This window comes from Rattus norvegicus, chromosome 2 (assembly GCF_021556685.1).
Source record: "Rattus norvegicus strain SHRSP/BbbUtx chromosome 2, alternate assembly SHRSP_T2T, whole genome shotgun sequence".
NCBI classification, from domain to species: domain Eukaryota; kingdom Metazoa; phylum Chordata; class Mammalia; order Rodentia; family Muridae; genus Rattus; species Rattus norvegicus.
Window position 1 is genome coordinate 34,966,984 of NC_141535.1, and position 17,129 is coordinate 34,984,112.

Sequence of the window (17,129 nt, forward strand, 5' to 3'; positions counted from 1 at the left end):
TGATGGGCTTTGAATCCTAATTTACCACTTTAAAGCATTAATAGAGATAGTTGTCTAGTCAGTCTTCACTAAGGAGCCTTCAGTGAAAACCCGATGTGCACTTGTGGCAAAAGTGATTTTAAGCAAATGTAGAAGACGCAATATCCTTCAGGTAAACTTCAGGCCTGTGGTGGTGTCACCCTTCCTGGCAACACTTCACAAGCATTCTCTTGCATGGAGTGCCAGAGTAAGGTACATGTTTGCTGTCATGGTTATTACCATTGTACTTGAAAGGCTTAGAAAACTCAACAAAACACACAAAAGAGAAAGCATAATGATCCAAGTGCATGAAGGAACTAACTCGAATTTGCTGGTAACAGAAAAGTAGTACAAGTCAGCAAATCATTAAAACTCTGCACTAAAAAGTTGGTAAAGTCAGCAAATCATTAAAACCAGCAAGAGCGCATGAAAACTATGCAGGTTCAATATATAAAAACAAAACCTGTTCTTTCTGGTTCAGTCACAGGTAGGAAATACGGTAGAGAAGGAAATGTGCGATGTGCTATAGAATTCGTTTTGATGAGTTTCTTTTATATGTAGAAAACTTTATGAACAAAAGGAAGACTTGCATTTCTGAAAACATACACCGTTGTGAGATTCAGAATGCTCAGGGTCACACAGATATATTCTCCAATTAAATTTACCTTTAAACACTGTACAATTTCAATTAAAATGACAAAATGATCTTTGAATATGAAAGCATGGGCTATGCACCTTGAAATGAGGAATAGAAAGGAGGGACTTTCCTTCCTGGTTATTAAGATTCATGATAGAGCAATAATAATTAATCCAGTGTCGTGTTGACTCAGGATCCCACAAACTAATGGGGTAGAGGAAAGTGGCAGAAAACACACAGAGGCAAGGGCTGTATATCCCAGTCTAGAGCTGCTATGGTCTAAAAGAGTCTACCAACATTCACATATCTTTTTGTTTTAAACTTTTTATTGATTCATTTTGAGTTTCTCTGTACCTCAGTTCTACTCATCATTGTAATCTCCCCCTCAAAATAACACACACACACACACACACACACACACACACACACACACACACACACACCCCATCAAAAAAGCATCGAGAACAGCTCATCGTGGAAGCTGTAGAATGTCACACTGTGTCCCACAGTATATCCCTCTGTCTGTACATCTCCTGCAAATGTTCATTGCAAACCAATCACTGGTCTGGTTTGAGATCTCTGGCTTCTGTGACACCACCAATATTGGATCCTCATCAGGACTCCTCCCAGTTTTCCTGTTGTTGCCCTGTGTCACTGAGATCCTGAAACTTTGGAACGGCAGGACTTTTACGTGTCCCAACCATCTGCAGATGCTACAGATTTTGGGGAGGAGCCAACTTAGAGCCCTGGATCTGGACCTGAGTGGTAGCTGAACTGGTCAGCATGCTGGCTTGCCCTTATCTGCACCACCAGGTCAAGCTCTCCAGTACTGCTCTGGGTAGGCCACCCATTGCCACCACTGCAGGAGGGAGGGGCAGCTTTCTTGCTTTCATGTCCTAGGTGTGGGCTCAGCCTCCAGACCAGTTCCACTGTGTTTCCCATTCAAGGCATGGAGGTAGGGGTCGGGTGGAAGGTGGGGAGTTGTGGGGGGTGGGGGTGGGACTCTCCCAAGTGCTGCAGCCTGTGAGGGGCTGGGTCATTTCTACTGCTTTCACTTCCTCAGGGCTACCTCACCATTGGCTTTGCTATCAAGGCCAGCTCCACTGTGTTGCCCAGGCGAGATACAAGGCCCTCTCTCCTGAGTGAGGCAATAGGTGTATCTTTGTCCATTGGAGGAGGGTTGTCATTCACACAGCTTTAGTCTCCAATGCAGCAGGATTTAGAAAACAGAACTTTAGGCTGTGATCTAATCAGAACAAACTTTGCCTCCACATGTCCGTCAGTTATCCACATTGTCAGTTATCCTTGTCCTATTGTTTTGTCATGGAATAATACAGTAAAAAGAATGTTAGAGGTACTAATACCAAGCTTTTGTATTTTCTAGCTTTCAGGGGCAGAAGCCAATTGACTCCTCTAAAAAAGTAAGATAGAATATCTTGCCTCCTATAATCTGCCACATAACAGGGACCATGGTCCTATGTCAATTATTTTGCTGATGGACGTGGATACCAAGGAATCAGAAGGATGATTATTTATAGGTGGGGAGGGCTGTGGGAGAGAGGTGAGGGATATAGGGATAGCTTCTTTGTTAACTCTTTTCAATTAGAACTTTCAGCAAAAGGTGAAATCTTTCAAATGCTCGAATGAAAATAAGAAGGCAAGAGTTTCAAGAACAGGAACAACGGTACCTGGTGTTTTTTTACCCACCTGAGAAAAAGTGTGCTTAGCCAGGAGAAACTCAGAAGACTAAGGGAGCAGGTGAGGCGACTTTCAGGTCAGTCAGGAACATAGGCTTCCGAGACAGAAAGGATGTAAGTTCAAAGTTCTGTCCTTCCACACACTGGCTGTGTGACCTTAGCCAAGTTTCCCGTTCATTAACATCCTCGTGCTCTGGCCAGAGGGAAGGCTCAACGGGCAGAGGTTCTTATTGCGAGTCTAATGACCTCAGTTCAATTCCTGGGACCAAAGTTCAAGGAGAATATTAACCTCTGCAAGTTCTCCTCTGAATATGCACATCCCCCCCACACACAAGCATACACACACACACACACACACACACACACACCACATACCACACACACACACATACACACACACCACACAGACACACACCACACAGACACATACACACCACACAGACATACACACACACCACACACAGACACACACACACACACAAGCATATACATATAAACAAGTGAATCAGTGCCATGATTTTTATAAATAATTTCATTGCTCTTCTATGAAATAGCGATGACATCTATGTCTACACAAACTCTTAGCTATGCAGATTTTCCACAGCTATGCAGGTATCCCATAGTCCATTAGGAGATATATAGAATATATGGAAAGACACGATTAAAAATATGGCAGGGGACAATGGTGGGACCATACTGGCCAAGGCTGCTCAGTGTGTTTAACCTGAGAATGTTGGACTCACAGTAGTAAGGATAGAGGTGAATTTAACCCCTAACTTGTTGCTTTTTGATTTCAGCATTGAAACCTTTTTACTCCGTTTTCCATTAAATTTCAAGTTTCTCTAGGTCAGAAGCAATGTTGTATAATCTTGATTCCTTCACCTGACAGCCACCAAATGCATTCCTGTTATTAAAGAAGGTAAAATGGGGACATGGTCCAAAGTTACCAGAAATCTCTGCAGAGAAATGACCGTCTGCATGAACAGTCACGGGAGATGGGGCAGATATCAAGAACAGGGTGTGGGTGGTGACATAGAGGCAGGAGAGAGGACAGGTAAAAGTGTGAGAGATGTGCAGGCGTAGATAGGAGAGGGCGTCTCTTGTTTTGGCAACATGGTCACACCAACACACTTTCAGAAGAGAAGGTAGCAGGGGTTGGATGATTTAGAGCAAATGTAACCAGATCTCTCTCTGTTTCAAGTAGAGTAAGCACCAGCTTGTTGCCCACCTTTTGGTCTAGTTCTATATAGCCCTTTAAGTTACAATGACCGCAATATGCAGTATAGGAAGCACAGATACCACGCTGTAGCAGAGTGGCGGGCTGCCCTCTATGTAAACATCCCGGGCCACACAGCTGCCGAAGCATCTCCTGCAGGAGGACCTAACTGAGGACTGCCTGAAAGACCAAGGATTGCTGGCACAGACAATGCTAGCCAATCAGGAACTGCTGTTTAGAAGAGATGCTTTCTTGGGACCAATGGGTGGAGGGTATTAAAGGAGCCTGCTTCCGGAGTCTGTGTCAGTTGACTCTATGCCACCTCACCTCCAAACGCCAAGGGCAGGTAGGGTTGGATGGCGAGTAGTTCAGGGCATAGGCAGCACAATGCTGCTCTTCAAGCAATGTAGAGTTTCAGTGAAATCCCAGGAATGTTCTCACATCCAGACTATTTAGAATCTGGAAAGAAAACTCATAGGTATAATCTTGCCAGTCATCACTAACTCTGATATTCTTATTTGAGCACTAAGTTAGATGCCTAATAAACTCATCTGTGATACCCAAACTATGTCTCAGGGTGAGCATCACTCTGTCCACTTTGCAGGAGAGACACTTAATTTAACGAATTGACCCCAAGGCCGGATAGCCAATGGGAGGAAGATCACAAAAGAGCCAATTGGATCTGGTGGACATTAAAGTGTGCCTCCTCAGACCCATATATGACTACCAGGGAGGTCATTGCTTTTGATCTTCTCATCGAGAATCCTCATTAGGATTCCTCTTATACTTCTGGCTTATGCCATACATCTAAGAGCTTTCCAGTTTTTATGTAATTAATTTTTCCTCCTGTTTTGGGTATCTCATGTGCAGAGATAAAATATGCAAATCCAAATGTCTCCCATTTAGATTCAAATCTAAGTCAGAAAGGCGAGTGAGAGGAGTTGTAGGTTGATCCAGGTTCTGGGTCCTGGCTATGCTGACCATTTCCATTAGACAGAGAATGAAACTCTTATTCATCTAAGGAGTAAAAAGGCCAGCCTGGCAAAAAGATAATCACTCACTGAGAGTTCTCTCATGCAATATTTTACTAATTTCTCCTCATCTTTTTTGGAGTATGACACTAAGGATCCATAAAGCAAAACTTATCTGGGGGTTGACATTCAAGCATCCACCGGCAGCAACAAAGCCATTTTGCTGGAATTCGTTGCAGGACAAAGGAAGTTTCTGACAGTTCGATACAATAGCCAAGATGCCTGTTATATAGGAAGGCTGCAAGAATTCCATGAGGGAGGAGGAGAGGCAATGAGCAGAAGACTACCTCTCTACCTATGTCCTTGCTGGGCACTGGGCCTCAGGAAAATAAATGGCTGGGGTCTCTGAAGGAAGCCCCTCCTCTGATCTCCAGCATCCCCATGTTTCTCTCCAATGCCAAATCAGAAACGAAGCTCAGAAAGCACTAAAAGCCAGAAGAATAGGAAGAAGCTTCACAAAAGGAGAGTGAATAGCCGTGCCTTCCATGCCCCTTTAAATAGTTACGCTGTTTAAATGCACTTACAGAAGAACTTCAAGCATATCCATGGTGTTAGGTGATCCTGAGTATAAGACTCAAGGCCAAAATGGTTTTTGCAAGAGTGTGGATGGGTGAGAATTGAAAACTCCCGGGTGAGGCCACGAAACCCAGAAAGCTTCAGTATGTGCAGTAACACCAATACCACGTCCAATCTGCCTTCGTCCCTCTAGATGGTCTTTCTTATATTTTGGTTGTGAGCCTAGCCTTTAACGGCTGACCCATCTCTCCAGCCCAAGATGGTCTTTCTAAGACACGAATCTCGATGCCACTCTTCTTTTTGGTGTTTGAAGGATGCGCGTGGCCCGGGGTAAAAGCCTTATTCTTGACTGAGCCTCTTCAATCTGGCAGCCGCTGCCTCTTCAGGTTCACCTGCCTCAAGGTTGGTGCCCTCACTGATGCCTTCTCTCTGCCCTATTCTTCCCTGCCTGACTCCTTTCTTCCCTCCCCCAATTCTCATTTGTCTTTTGAGGCTCAGAAAGAATGTCGCCCCTCCAGGAAGCTCTCTCAGCTTCCCCCTCAATCTGAGGTACTTTGCTTGAGCACATCACGCTGCGTCAATGGTTCTCTAAGCAGGACCAGGATGTGCTAGAAGGATGAACAACACTTGTGGGTTTTCTAGGACTGTGCTCCCTGACATTACCTTTAGTTTGGCATCTGTGCCCTGTGGGCTATTATAACAGTATCATAAACTGAGGGCGTATAGTCAACAGAGATTTTAAAATCACAATTACGGGACTCAGAAAGTCAAAGGTCAGGGTGCTGGTGCAGTTTGGCTGTACTGAGTGCTTCCACCTTCCTGGTTTCTTTTTTCTACATGGTGGAAGGGTGGGTAGCTGCCTGAAGCATCTTTGATGGGAGTACCAGTCGTCTTCGTGAGGAGTCTCCTTCACGCTCCTTCTAAAGCTACCTCCTCCTAAGAGCCACATCTTGGTGATCTGGGCTCAGCTCACTGGCTCTGCAGGACTCAGGCCTTCAGATTATAACAGCTCCTGTGACTTGAGCTCTTTGTGTTTCTGGGGTCAGTTTATTTGCTTCAAAAATCAACACTTGACAAATATTTGGGGATAAGAACACTTCAAAAGGGGTTTCTAAGTAGTAGGTAATTAGTGATTCTTTTTCATTTAATCAAGCGCTTAATTGAATTGTAAATCCCGATGTTATTAAAAGTTAGTTGATAACTGGAAGCTTCATCTACTAAATCCTTTATGTTGCAGACATTTCTTCAAAATAAATCATTTTGGGTTGGGGATTTAGCTCAGTGGTAGAGCGCTTGCCTAGCAAGTGCAAGGCCCTGGGTTCGGTCCCCAGCTCCGGAAAAAAAAAAAAGAGAAAAATAAATCATTTTTATACACTTTTTTATTGGGGCAAAACATACAAAATTAATACAAAACGTACCATTTATCCACTTTTAAGATCACAAGTCTGAGGCATTAGGTGCATCCGCGGCGCCGTGTGGTAGCCTGCGTTCTCCACTCACAGAATGTTTTCATTTTCCCACATGGAAATCCTATGCGTACTTAGCAATATTCTCTGCCCCCACCTTTGGCAAACACCGCCCTCCTTGCTGTCTCTATTCAGACTACACTGAGTACTTGGTGTAAGTGGGATCAGATGCTGTTTGTTCCCTTGCATCTGGCCTGTTTCACTGTGCATAATGTCTTCAATATTTATGCACTTTGTTGCGTGTATCAGAATTTCATCCCCTTTTAAGGCTGGGTTCTGTTCTTTTGTGCATATGTGCCACAGTCTGTTTATCAGACGAGTGTCTGTTGACGGACATTTGGATTGCTTTCTTTGAACAACTGTGACTAATTCTGCTATTGAGACTGATGACCAAGTAAGAATCTGCATGAGCCTTTCCCACTCAATTACGGGAGGCCTGGAGTAGGCTTGTTGGGTGAAAGGGCGACTCTGTGTTGAACATTCTTAGAAAGACACCACACTTTCCTGTGGCTGTAACATTTACCTTCCCTCTAACAAGACGCAGGTGTTTCCATTTCTGTCTTCACTAATAATTGCTGTTTTTTATTTATTAATAATCCTAATATGTGACTTAGTAGAAACTGATAGCACACAAATTTAGACATGGATTTATATTTGAAATTTGAGAAATAGATGGCTATGCTTGCATTGTGAAAATTTGAAATTTGCTCTTGTTTTAAAACTGCTCTCTACGTAGCCATGACTTGGGATGAGGAAAGGTAAAAATATAGTAAGAAAATAGAAAGAATAGGAGAAAAAGACGATGCCATAATTTTCCTGATCTAACATTCGACAATTTCTCTTGAGTTAATATTCTCCGCATGGCTTCCACGGGAGCTTCTAAACATACTTATGCGACAAACGCACGAATCAGGATCAGTCCGCTAATGACTGCCAGCAAAACTGGTTCCATATTTTTCATTAGCCTGAGCATTTTTGTGATTTTTAAGGATGGAAAAAAAAAACTTACAACGATTCATCTGTTCATAAATTTATAGTGGATGTGAAAATACCCATAGAAATCGTGGCTTCTTTTTGTAGAACTATCTTACATTATACAAAGGCAAAACCAATGTTAGTTCAGGGTTTCTGCAGTCTCTTCCAGCCCTGGGAGGAACATCATTCCCAGCAGGGAGTTCTGGCGTTAGACAGCTGTCTGTGGTGAGGGCTCATGGCCCACAGCCCTGACTTGAGACAGCATTTAATAGAGGGATGTTATACAAGTGACTTTATGATACTTTTCAAAGGGAATTCAACAATCGGAATTGATCGATTTGTAGTAATTTAGCTTTTCTGTTCTAAAATGAACCTACTATCGGGTAACCTTCTGAGAGAAGAAGTAGGGAGCTGGCCTTCCTTTCATTCCATGCTATCTACAGGGATGCAGTCATCCTGTGAGTGTCTCACTAAATGGTTTTCTCACAAGATGTATTGGTGTATGGTGATAGCAAAGTATTCAAATATTTGTTATACATAATCAAGTCATTATATTTTTACAAGAACAACAATAACAAAGACTTGAACACACATCAGGACCTGCAATTATTGACATAAAGTAGTCTAAGATCCAAACAGGGCTGTTTTGGGCCATGTTTCTAGGTATCGCATGGTGAAGCATGTACAACGGGCATTATAGTGTGTGTTCAGAACAAAAAGGCAGGACATAACATTGATAGGCACTCCCAAGCTTCACTACACACTTCATATGAAATTAATTTGGGGTCCCTGCACACAAACAGTTGACTGTTGCTCAAGTTTTCAGAATCTTGCATTCAATTATATAACCCTTATGGTGTCCTAAGATCTTGTCTAAGAAGCCTAGTATAGGGCTTTCGAAAATGGACAGGCACAAGTCCCAGAGTGCTACAACTGTTTTCTTGGAAAAATCTAAATGTCTTGAAGTCCCAGGTTCACCTTCTGTAAAACAGGACTCCTAATATCCATCCCACAATGTTGTCTTTAGAATATGTATTTATTGACGAGAGTACTGCTAGTCAATCATCATATGCTTCACCATTAATCTTGGGAGAGAACTTAGAGTCCTTCTTAAGCAATCTGGGAAGCTCTAGTAACTGAACAGAACAGTTTATGAGGGTGACATTTGCTTAGCACCCTTATTCAGGCCTGTGGTTATGACTTTCTGCATTGGACTTCTTATCTGTCCCTCCAAAAGTAACACGCTCCATTGTTATTGGCGTTATTAAAATGATGGACGCGAATGTCTAAGCCATTTTGTAGCTGGTTCTATTTGCTTAGAATACTTTCGACCTTGCTCCTTTCTTGTGCTTGGAAGCCAATCTCTTCCCGACTGACTCAACCCTTAGTCTTCTCAGAGTCTGCAAGAGGCACCAAGGCTTATGGAGGGAAGGAGAGACAGAAAAGACATATCCAGACCAGCTTGTGTCTCACTTGCTTTCTAAGTTCCTGGGTCAGCAGGCATTCTTCATTTAAGCTGTTCTATGCAGTGATGGCATTCACCGACATCGTCAAATCCCTCAGTCTGAAGGTTAGCTGCCATCCAGGTATTTCTAGAAAGAAAAATAGAGGCAATAAAGTTCCCAAGGTCATCCAATGAGACATAAATGAAAGTGGTAGAAAGCTTGAATTTGGAACACTGATGAACCTTGGCTTATAAAAAATAAATACTTCTATTTCAACCTTTATGCACTCTTTTGAAGTAGTCTAGTTTCCTTTGAGGCTTCAATCTTACGATCAAGGAATGTACCTTTGAAAAACTGTTCAGGTTTGAAGTTTCATTTCTCTGAGTTCCTCCAGAGAGAAGGATAGAAAGCCATCAGTCTTCCCTAATGCTAAACAACAAGGAAACGTTATCCCTTCAATCTCCCAGGCTCCAAAGTAGCTGGAAAGATTTTACTAACTGTGAAACAAAACAAAAACTGCTCTCCCTTTGGGTTTACCAAATATTTGTTAGCAACAGGCTTAGAGGCTTCAGATGGAATTCTTCTGACTGAATTTTTCCTGACTTGAAGTCTGTGTGGGTATTACAAGCCATTTGCTTGGTCCATTCTCAGACAGTGTGCTTGGTTAACCTCAGTGTTAGAGTACTCCAGACTCTTTTCTAGATTCATCTGTTATCAAACTTGTCCTGGATGAATTTCACTGGTTACCGATGGAAAACACAGGTGGATAGTGAATAGGATATTGTCCCAAAGTCTAGACATACCTAATTAATTTTACTTAATACACAGTGATATAAATACTCATACTAAGTCATGAGTCCCCCCATGATGCCTACAGAGGTAGATGATCTGGGCTAGTACGGAGGAACAGACCCTGTGAACGCAAAACAGCAGGAGACCTGAAAAGTCTCTCATCATTCAGAGCCCGCCTGATGGGCTGCAGAACCCAGTCTGAGCACTTCTCTGCTTTTGCTCTCAGAGGAGAGGTCTCCCTCGGGGGACAAGTAGGACATTTTACAAACCTTGTTCTTGTTTCTTAAATGTCTTCATGCATTGAAGGAACACTTAAAAATAAGGACAGACATTTGTTTCTCAATGATCACAGTCTGAAATGGCATGGAGAAGTCCTTCTTGCGGTCGGTCCGAAGCTCAAACGGCTTTTTATGTCGCTGTTTTAAACACAAAACCAGTTTGAAAATGAAGGAGAGCATTTTCACATTCCAAAATTGTGACCTGGAGTGTTGGCCCAATAGAGTGCTATCAAATGACCAACCTCCTTCCGGCCTGGAGATGCAGGGTAAGAACACAGCAGATGTCAGAAGGCCCACTTCGTGGGTGTGTTTTAACTCTGGCTATCCTTGGGGTGGAGCCTAGAGGGAAAATGGAAGAAAACAAATTTATGTTTGGCATGTATTGCGCTGTGCTACGGCAGAAAAGAACATGGGTTTAGAGTTAGTGAATCCCTATTCTCATCCTAGCTCTGCCATTAATTAGCTGAGAGACCTTGAATATTAATTAACCCCGGAACCTCCATTTCTTCATCATTAATGAACGAGATCTGAGGCTCCTTTCTGCTTTTGTGCTAAAGAACATTTGGGTCATATAACATTGTTATGAGAAGTACACAGTGAGTAATATTTCATTCCTGCCTTTTGTCCCTCCCTCTCCAGCTACTGAGCTCCTTCCTCACCCCACAAGGGATTTCACATGGCTGCATACAAGGGTGGCATTTCCCATTAATATTTACATGGTGACCTCAGAGCTCAGCCTCCACCAAGTAGGTTAATCAAAATACTCTGCCCTCACATGCATACCTCCCTCCACCCCCTTCTGCTTACTCCCACTTATAAGATGCTAAGAGGTTTCGTCTTACTCCTCCAAGCTAACTGTAACCTTTCCTCAGCTTCTTCAGAAAAACAGTGTTTTACTCTGACAGAATGCCTACAAAGAATGACCTGGGAAAATTTAGGCAAAGTAAGAACTTTCTTTAGAAACATAAGTACGGGGTAGCCGTCTTTGTGCATTCCACCCTTCAGGGCACATACACAATTGACTCCTTTCAACTACCCACTCAGGAAAATGTATAGTGAATTAAATGTCCCTATAGTTAATGGCTAAAACTCACTGAACTTGGTAGAACCATTCTAGTGAGTGATTTATTTATAATACCTGTGCTCTGTCCCCCTTGTTTTAGGTGGAGGTAACCTTATTAACCCTAGGCTTGTTGCAAGGATCGAATCAGAAAATTATGACAAAGCAGTGCATATAATGCCAGAAAAATTGCTCAAAACATTCAGGTATTTTTCATGAGTGTTAGTATGATGGTTGTCGAATAATAGGGGGCAGAAAATACAAAGACAGAGACTCCTACCTCGGAACCGTAGCTCACTCAGAATGCAGAAGGCAAAGGGAAGCACAGCTTATGCCACTAAACAGCCACAAGACTTTGACGTCCACGGGAAGTTAGGAGCCTGTGGATGAATGTTCTCTGTGGTGGCTTCCTGAATAGACAGCTGTGAGACAGGCAAGGAGGACGCTTCACCAGGGAAGAGGTTTCCTCAGTAATGGGGAAGACAGGCAGTAGACAAAGAGGAACCCCAAATCCAGCCAGAACAAAAATGATTTTTTTCAAATTAATATTCAGACGCATTTTGGAAGACAACATCTGGACTACCCATAATTTAAGTCATTAGGCACTTTAATTCCCGTGATAGAAACGAAAACCTTTATACATGTATTTATGGAGGTTTCTCTATTCTATATTTTATGATGATTTGATGTCAGAGCCAGGGATTGTTCATGAATCTGAGGGAAGGCAGACTACTAGAGGTAGCTAATTCCCAGGAGAGCAAATAAGCCTCACTGCGCATCTTTTCCCGGGTCAGTGCGCCCATGGACTTCCTCTCATCACAGTCTAGGACTTTAACATTATTTCTCTGCATCTGAGTATTGGAGCACGCGTCCGCAGCCTGCCCGAGTTCCTAGACTCAGCTGCTTAAGTGCCATGCCTCTTCCTGCCAGCACCCTACTAAAGTCCGGGCCTCTTCTCACTCTTATTCCTACTGGCCCTGGACCTCAACCTTGTGGCTTTGCTTGAATAGCATGCCCTCTTCAGGAGTATGGGGCTATGAAAGAGTGACAAATGTTTCTGATAGCAGTTTTCCTCTGACCTGCTGACATGGCCACGTGCAAATAAAATGAAATCCTGAGGACATGGAATGACAAGTGAAGAGAAAGTTGATTGCATCTAGAAGTCTCCAGTTACTGCTTGGGTATCTTGGGTAAGACTCCATCTTTTGGAGCCTTAGAATACTGATCTATTCAAGTGTAATAGCAGATGTATTAGGCAAAGAGCCATGCAGAGAACACAGTGCCCGTCACAGCTAAGTCATACATAACATGTTTCTACGTCCATGTTTTCGTTGTCCCATTATTTTTTTGCTGGCCACCTGGGGACACAGTTCATCAATTACCATATCCATTCTAGTTAATTCCATAGTATATTCTTTGTTTATTAATTATTATTTTTGTTACATAAAATCATGAGATAAACGTAGTTACTTAATCACATATACACTGTAGAGTGATCAAATCAGGGTAGAGAACATTTCTACCTCCTTAAACATTTAAACACTCCTTTGATTATCTGATTGAGTATACTAATTGCATAAACTTATTAGAAACAATTAGATTTTTCAATATAATGGGGAAATATATGCTCATTAAATCAAAGTAATCAGTATGCACATCTTGTTATTGTGTTTGGAGACTTCAAACACAATCTTCTAATAATCCATAAAATACTGTAATAATTATTAGGAGGTAATGGTGCCAATGGGCTATATAACACAAGATCCTACTCTGTCTGTCTTACTGAGGCTTGATGTCCATTATCCAATCTCCCTCCACCTTTCTCAGCCCCCAAGAACCACAGTCATACGTGTCAATAGGCTTCCTAACGCGTGTGCATACGCCAGAGAACATGCACAACTTCTCTTTCTGTGTTTGAGTTATTTCACATCACATAATATCCTCCAATGTTCTCTGTTTTGCTGTTAATAATAGTAGCCTTAACACACAAAACAAAATAACAAAAGTAAGTGCATCCATTCATAAACATTGTGGAGAACGGAAGAAGCCCGGAGTGAATGAAACCCCGAGTGAATGTGTGTTGCTGACTTGATCCGAGTCCTGTTGCCAAGGGCTGCGATGCCTCAGCCCTGTGGGCGTGACAGAGCCTTCTCCAGGCAAAGCTGAGAAGGATGGCAAAGGCTTTTTCAGGCTTCGTGCAGAGAGTATGTACCAGAGCTTTCTCCACACAGATGCTTACAGCTCGAGGTCTGTTCCTGATGAAAAATGGTTCCGCGGAGATTATCTAATTTTACCTCCTTGATTTAGCTGTGTGCTATAACCCACCTTCCTGTTCAACTGCGCATTGTAAACATTCTGAGCTTCTGCTTTCTGTGGTTTCTCCATCAGATTGCCGAGTCCACAGATCTCAGTGCTGTGGTGAACTTATCTGCGTGTTTGTCTTTTCTTCATCCTCCCCCCCCGCCCCCGCATCAGGTCAAGTCCCTGGAAACATGCAAAGACTTGGCAAACAGTGATATGATTTAGAATTACAACTTACACTGGGGGTGAGGGGACAGGAGTACGTTTCTTAGAGTTTTCACATTCCTGGCATGGTGCTATTTGAGATTCAGGGACAAGCTCAGTCCCAGGGATTTGGAAATTATGATTTTTTAAAAATAATTCCAATACAGTTCACACTTTAGTTTGAATAGCTAAGAGTCTGGTTTGGTGATTAAACCATAGTAAGTCTATTAGAGCTTAGAAGGAACCATATCCTAGAGGAATATTCAGTAGGAAACAGAATTTGAAGTTCAGGTCTCCCAGTGAGGAACGGCCCTCATGGATCACACTTAGACACGGGCCATTTACCACCCTTTTGTTGTGAAGCAGTCCCCAAATTGCTATCCTTTAAATTTTTTTAAAATTATTTTAATTTAAGTGTGTTATGTATCTATGCACTACTTTTGTGCTCCCGGAGCCCAGAAGAGAGCACCAGACTTCCTCAAACTGGAGTTATTGACTGTTGTAAAAATACCACGTAGACGATCAAACTCAAACCAAGATCCTCTGGAAGAGGTCCTCTCAATCTCAGAGCCATCTCTCTAGCTCTAAAATGTTATTCTTAATGGCTCAGTAGCATTCATATACTCACATACATACATACATACATACATACATACATACATACATACATACATACATACACACCTATCATATTTCTTTATAGATTTGATGGTTGGAGGGTCTGGATGTACATTTCATATCTTAACCACTGTAAACAGTGAAGTCATAAACATGCATATGCTGATGCCTCTGATTTCCAATATTTCCTGTGGATGCATGCTGAGAATTTGGCTGTGGATTCTGATATACTTTCTCAAAGCCGTAGCCTATCACTCTCTCTTACACGGTGTGGGTGACCTACTGTTGTGTTGCCTTCGAGCTCTTTGCTTGCCACAGCAAGACATATTTAATAAAGCAAGACATATTTAATAAAGCCAGACATAGTTAATAAAGACTGACATCCACCAGCCATCGGGAGTCATTTTGTCTACAAAAATGGGATTGAAAAACCTTATGTCAGACAGCAAAAGGAGTCACATATTGGTACATAATTAGCAAAACAAATATCCGAAAGCAGCAGATAATTTGTATTGCACTCCAGGCTCCGAGGTTGTTTTCCCACCTACACTCACCTCATCAAGGAACAGAGACTCAGCCGAGCAGAAATTCCTGCACTCATGGAGCCATATGCTCAGACCAATACCACAGAGTACATCAGTCAGAACAAGGGAGGGGCCTGAGAAGTCCATACGGCAAAGGACATCAAAGAGCTATGACAGTCAGAAGACAGATGGTAATGTGGCTTTGGCAGGTAGAACTCAGTGTCTTCTTTAATTGAATTCTTAAGGAATGAGGTTAAGAGAAACCAGAACGCTTGCAAGAACTGGGCAAGAGGAGCTGGCACGGGGAGGCTGAGGAATGTCTCTGAATGGCCTGGTCCTGGTTTGTTGGGAGTAGCAATTCTGTCAGTGATGGGGGTTCCTCTGTTTAGAGAAGGGGACAATACTATGGTGTCACAGTGTTCTTGTGATCGTCAATTAAAATACTATTTCCAAAGAATTTTGAAAGCTCTAAAGAGCTAAAGATATTGGTGCTGTTATTAAATAGCTATGAAATATTAAGAATAAACATAAATTATTTAAAAAAACCCTATGGAATTATTCTAAGTAGATCCAAACCCCACTTTTTTGACCTCTTAAAACTTCAGTTCCTAGCTTGTAAAGCCATTCAAATAACAATGCCTGCTATTGTCAGGGTTCTAGTAGGGTTGGATTAAATCTCTCAACATACAGCCTGGTGCATTTTAGCACTCAATCAATGTTGCCTGTTAATATTTGCCAGCTTCTCCAGGCACCTGTAAGTACGGACCACAGCACTTTCCAAACAAAACATCAAGTTTTCTCACCCTCTGATAGCAGACAAGACTTTTCTCTCATATGGGTAGGGATTGGGGTTGGGTGTGGTGGCTGATAGGGAAATTCCTTTGGTGACAAGTTCCTACAGAAGTATTGCTATATTTGATATCATTGTTGCAATATCACACTGAAGGTGGTTTTATTTTAGATCTTGGCCAGAGTCTTTAATTGGTTCTGCACAGTTGCTGGACTCTTGGACCTAGATAGCTCTGGGACACGGTATGGATTCTATGCCTTGCCTTGGGTAATTATTACCTAGCAAACAAATTGCTGAACTGTTTTCCACTTTCAATTATTTTTTGAGCTAATATTTACATGGGGTAGAATATCTTCCTGTAAATTCACTTAAGCCCTTTGATAGAGCGTTGAGGAGCCAGTGTCCCTTTACTGTCCTTGGTGAAGACAATCTCCCTATTGTGTCTGCCTCCTGTGAGGGACTGTAGCCAGTCAACAGCGACTCTAGTCATCATCTAACCCTAAGCACACAACACATTCTTCTGTGCAAATCTTCATGTGTGTGTCTCTAAGCTGTGCAAATACTCAGGAGAGAGAGAGAGAGAGAGAGAGAGAGAGAGAGAGAGAGAGAGAGAGAGAGAGAGAGAGAGAGAGAACAGAGAGAGAGACAGAGGGAGGGAGAGAGAGACAGAGGGAGGGAGAGACAGAGACAGAGACAAAGACACAGAGAGAGAGAGAGAGAGACAGAGTAAGATTCCCTCTGAGCTTAATGTTTCTGCACACTATAGAAGTTCATAGTCTTAAAAGAAGTCCCAAAACATGTTTCCTTATGTTAATATTTCTAAGATAGGGCCTTACTATGTAGTCCTGGCTGGCCTCAAATTTGTAGCCAGGCCCCTGCCTCTGCCTCTCAGGTGCTAGAATTACAGCACCACTAGTCACAGGCTTTTTGGTTTTCTTTTGTTTCCATTCCTCTCCTCCCCCTCTCTTTCCTTGTCTTTCTTCACTGCTCACCTCTGCAACTGCAAGTCCTCTCCCCTTCATTCCTTTTCTTTTTCTTGATGATCCACCTTTCCAGCACTTCAGGGCCAGGAAGAACAAACACTTTGCAGTAATGCAGGGCCCACTTGATGTCTCTTGTGAACGGGACAATGGAAAACTTGCTTAATGTTAATTAGTTTGGGGCAGGCATCTTGCTTTACACACACAACAGATACAATGCCTTGCAGATTTGGAAGAGCTCCTGGGAGCTGAAGAACACGCAGGCTGAATAGGAATCAAGACACGTAGTCAGCCATGCAGCAGGTCTGTGCTGGGCCCCTACTAGCATGAGAAAAACAGACAGGTACCATCAGAGCAATGTTAAGAACCTAAGGAGAGGACTGGATTTGCTGGGCAACTCTTTCTGTCTATAATAAAGAACATGGCGCTTAGTGACCAAGTTACAGTCCATCAACCTACTGGGATGGCTAAGCACTTCCATGGTTATTTTAATTGTTCATACTTCATTAAAAACTGGAAAACAAAAGCATTCACCATGTGATTTAAAAGATGAGTCTAGATGCTCTTAGTACATTGGAGGA

General features: G+C 42.5%; 1 long non-coding RNA gene across 1 annotated transcript; it reads right to left on the reverse strand.

The window, feature by feature from the left end:
• Nucleotides 1-6,479: 6,479 nt before the first annotated feature.
• On the reverse strand, nucleotides 6,480-16,918 carry LOC147996035 (uncharacterized). The gene is made up of 5 exons (XR_015677734.1): nucleotides 16,561-16,918; nucleotides 11,412-11,553; nucleotides 10,314-10,410; nucleotides 10,063-10,209; nucleotides 6,480-9,148 (listed from the first exon to the last, which is right to left on the reverse strand). It is a non-coding gene; the product is annotated as an uncharacterized LOC147996035 (long non-coding RNA).
• Between the last annotated feature and the right edge of the window lie 211 nt (nucleotides 16,919-17,129).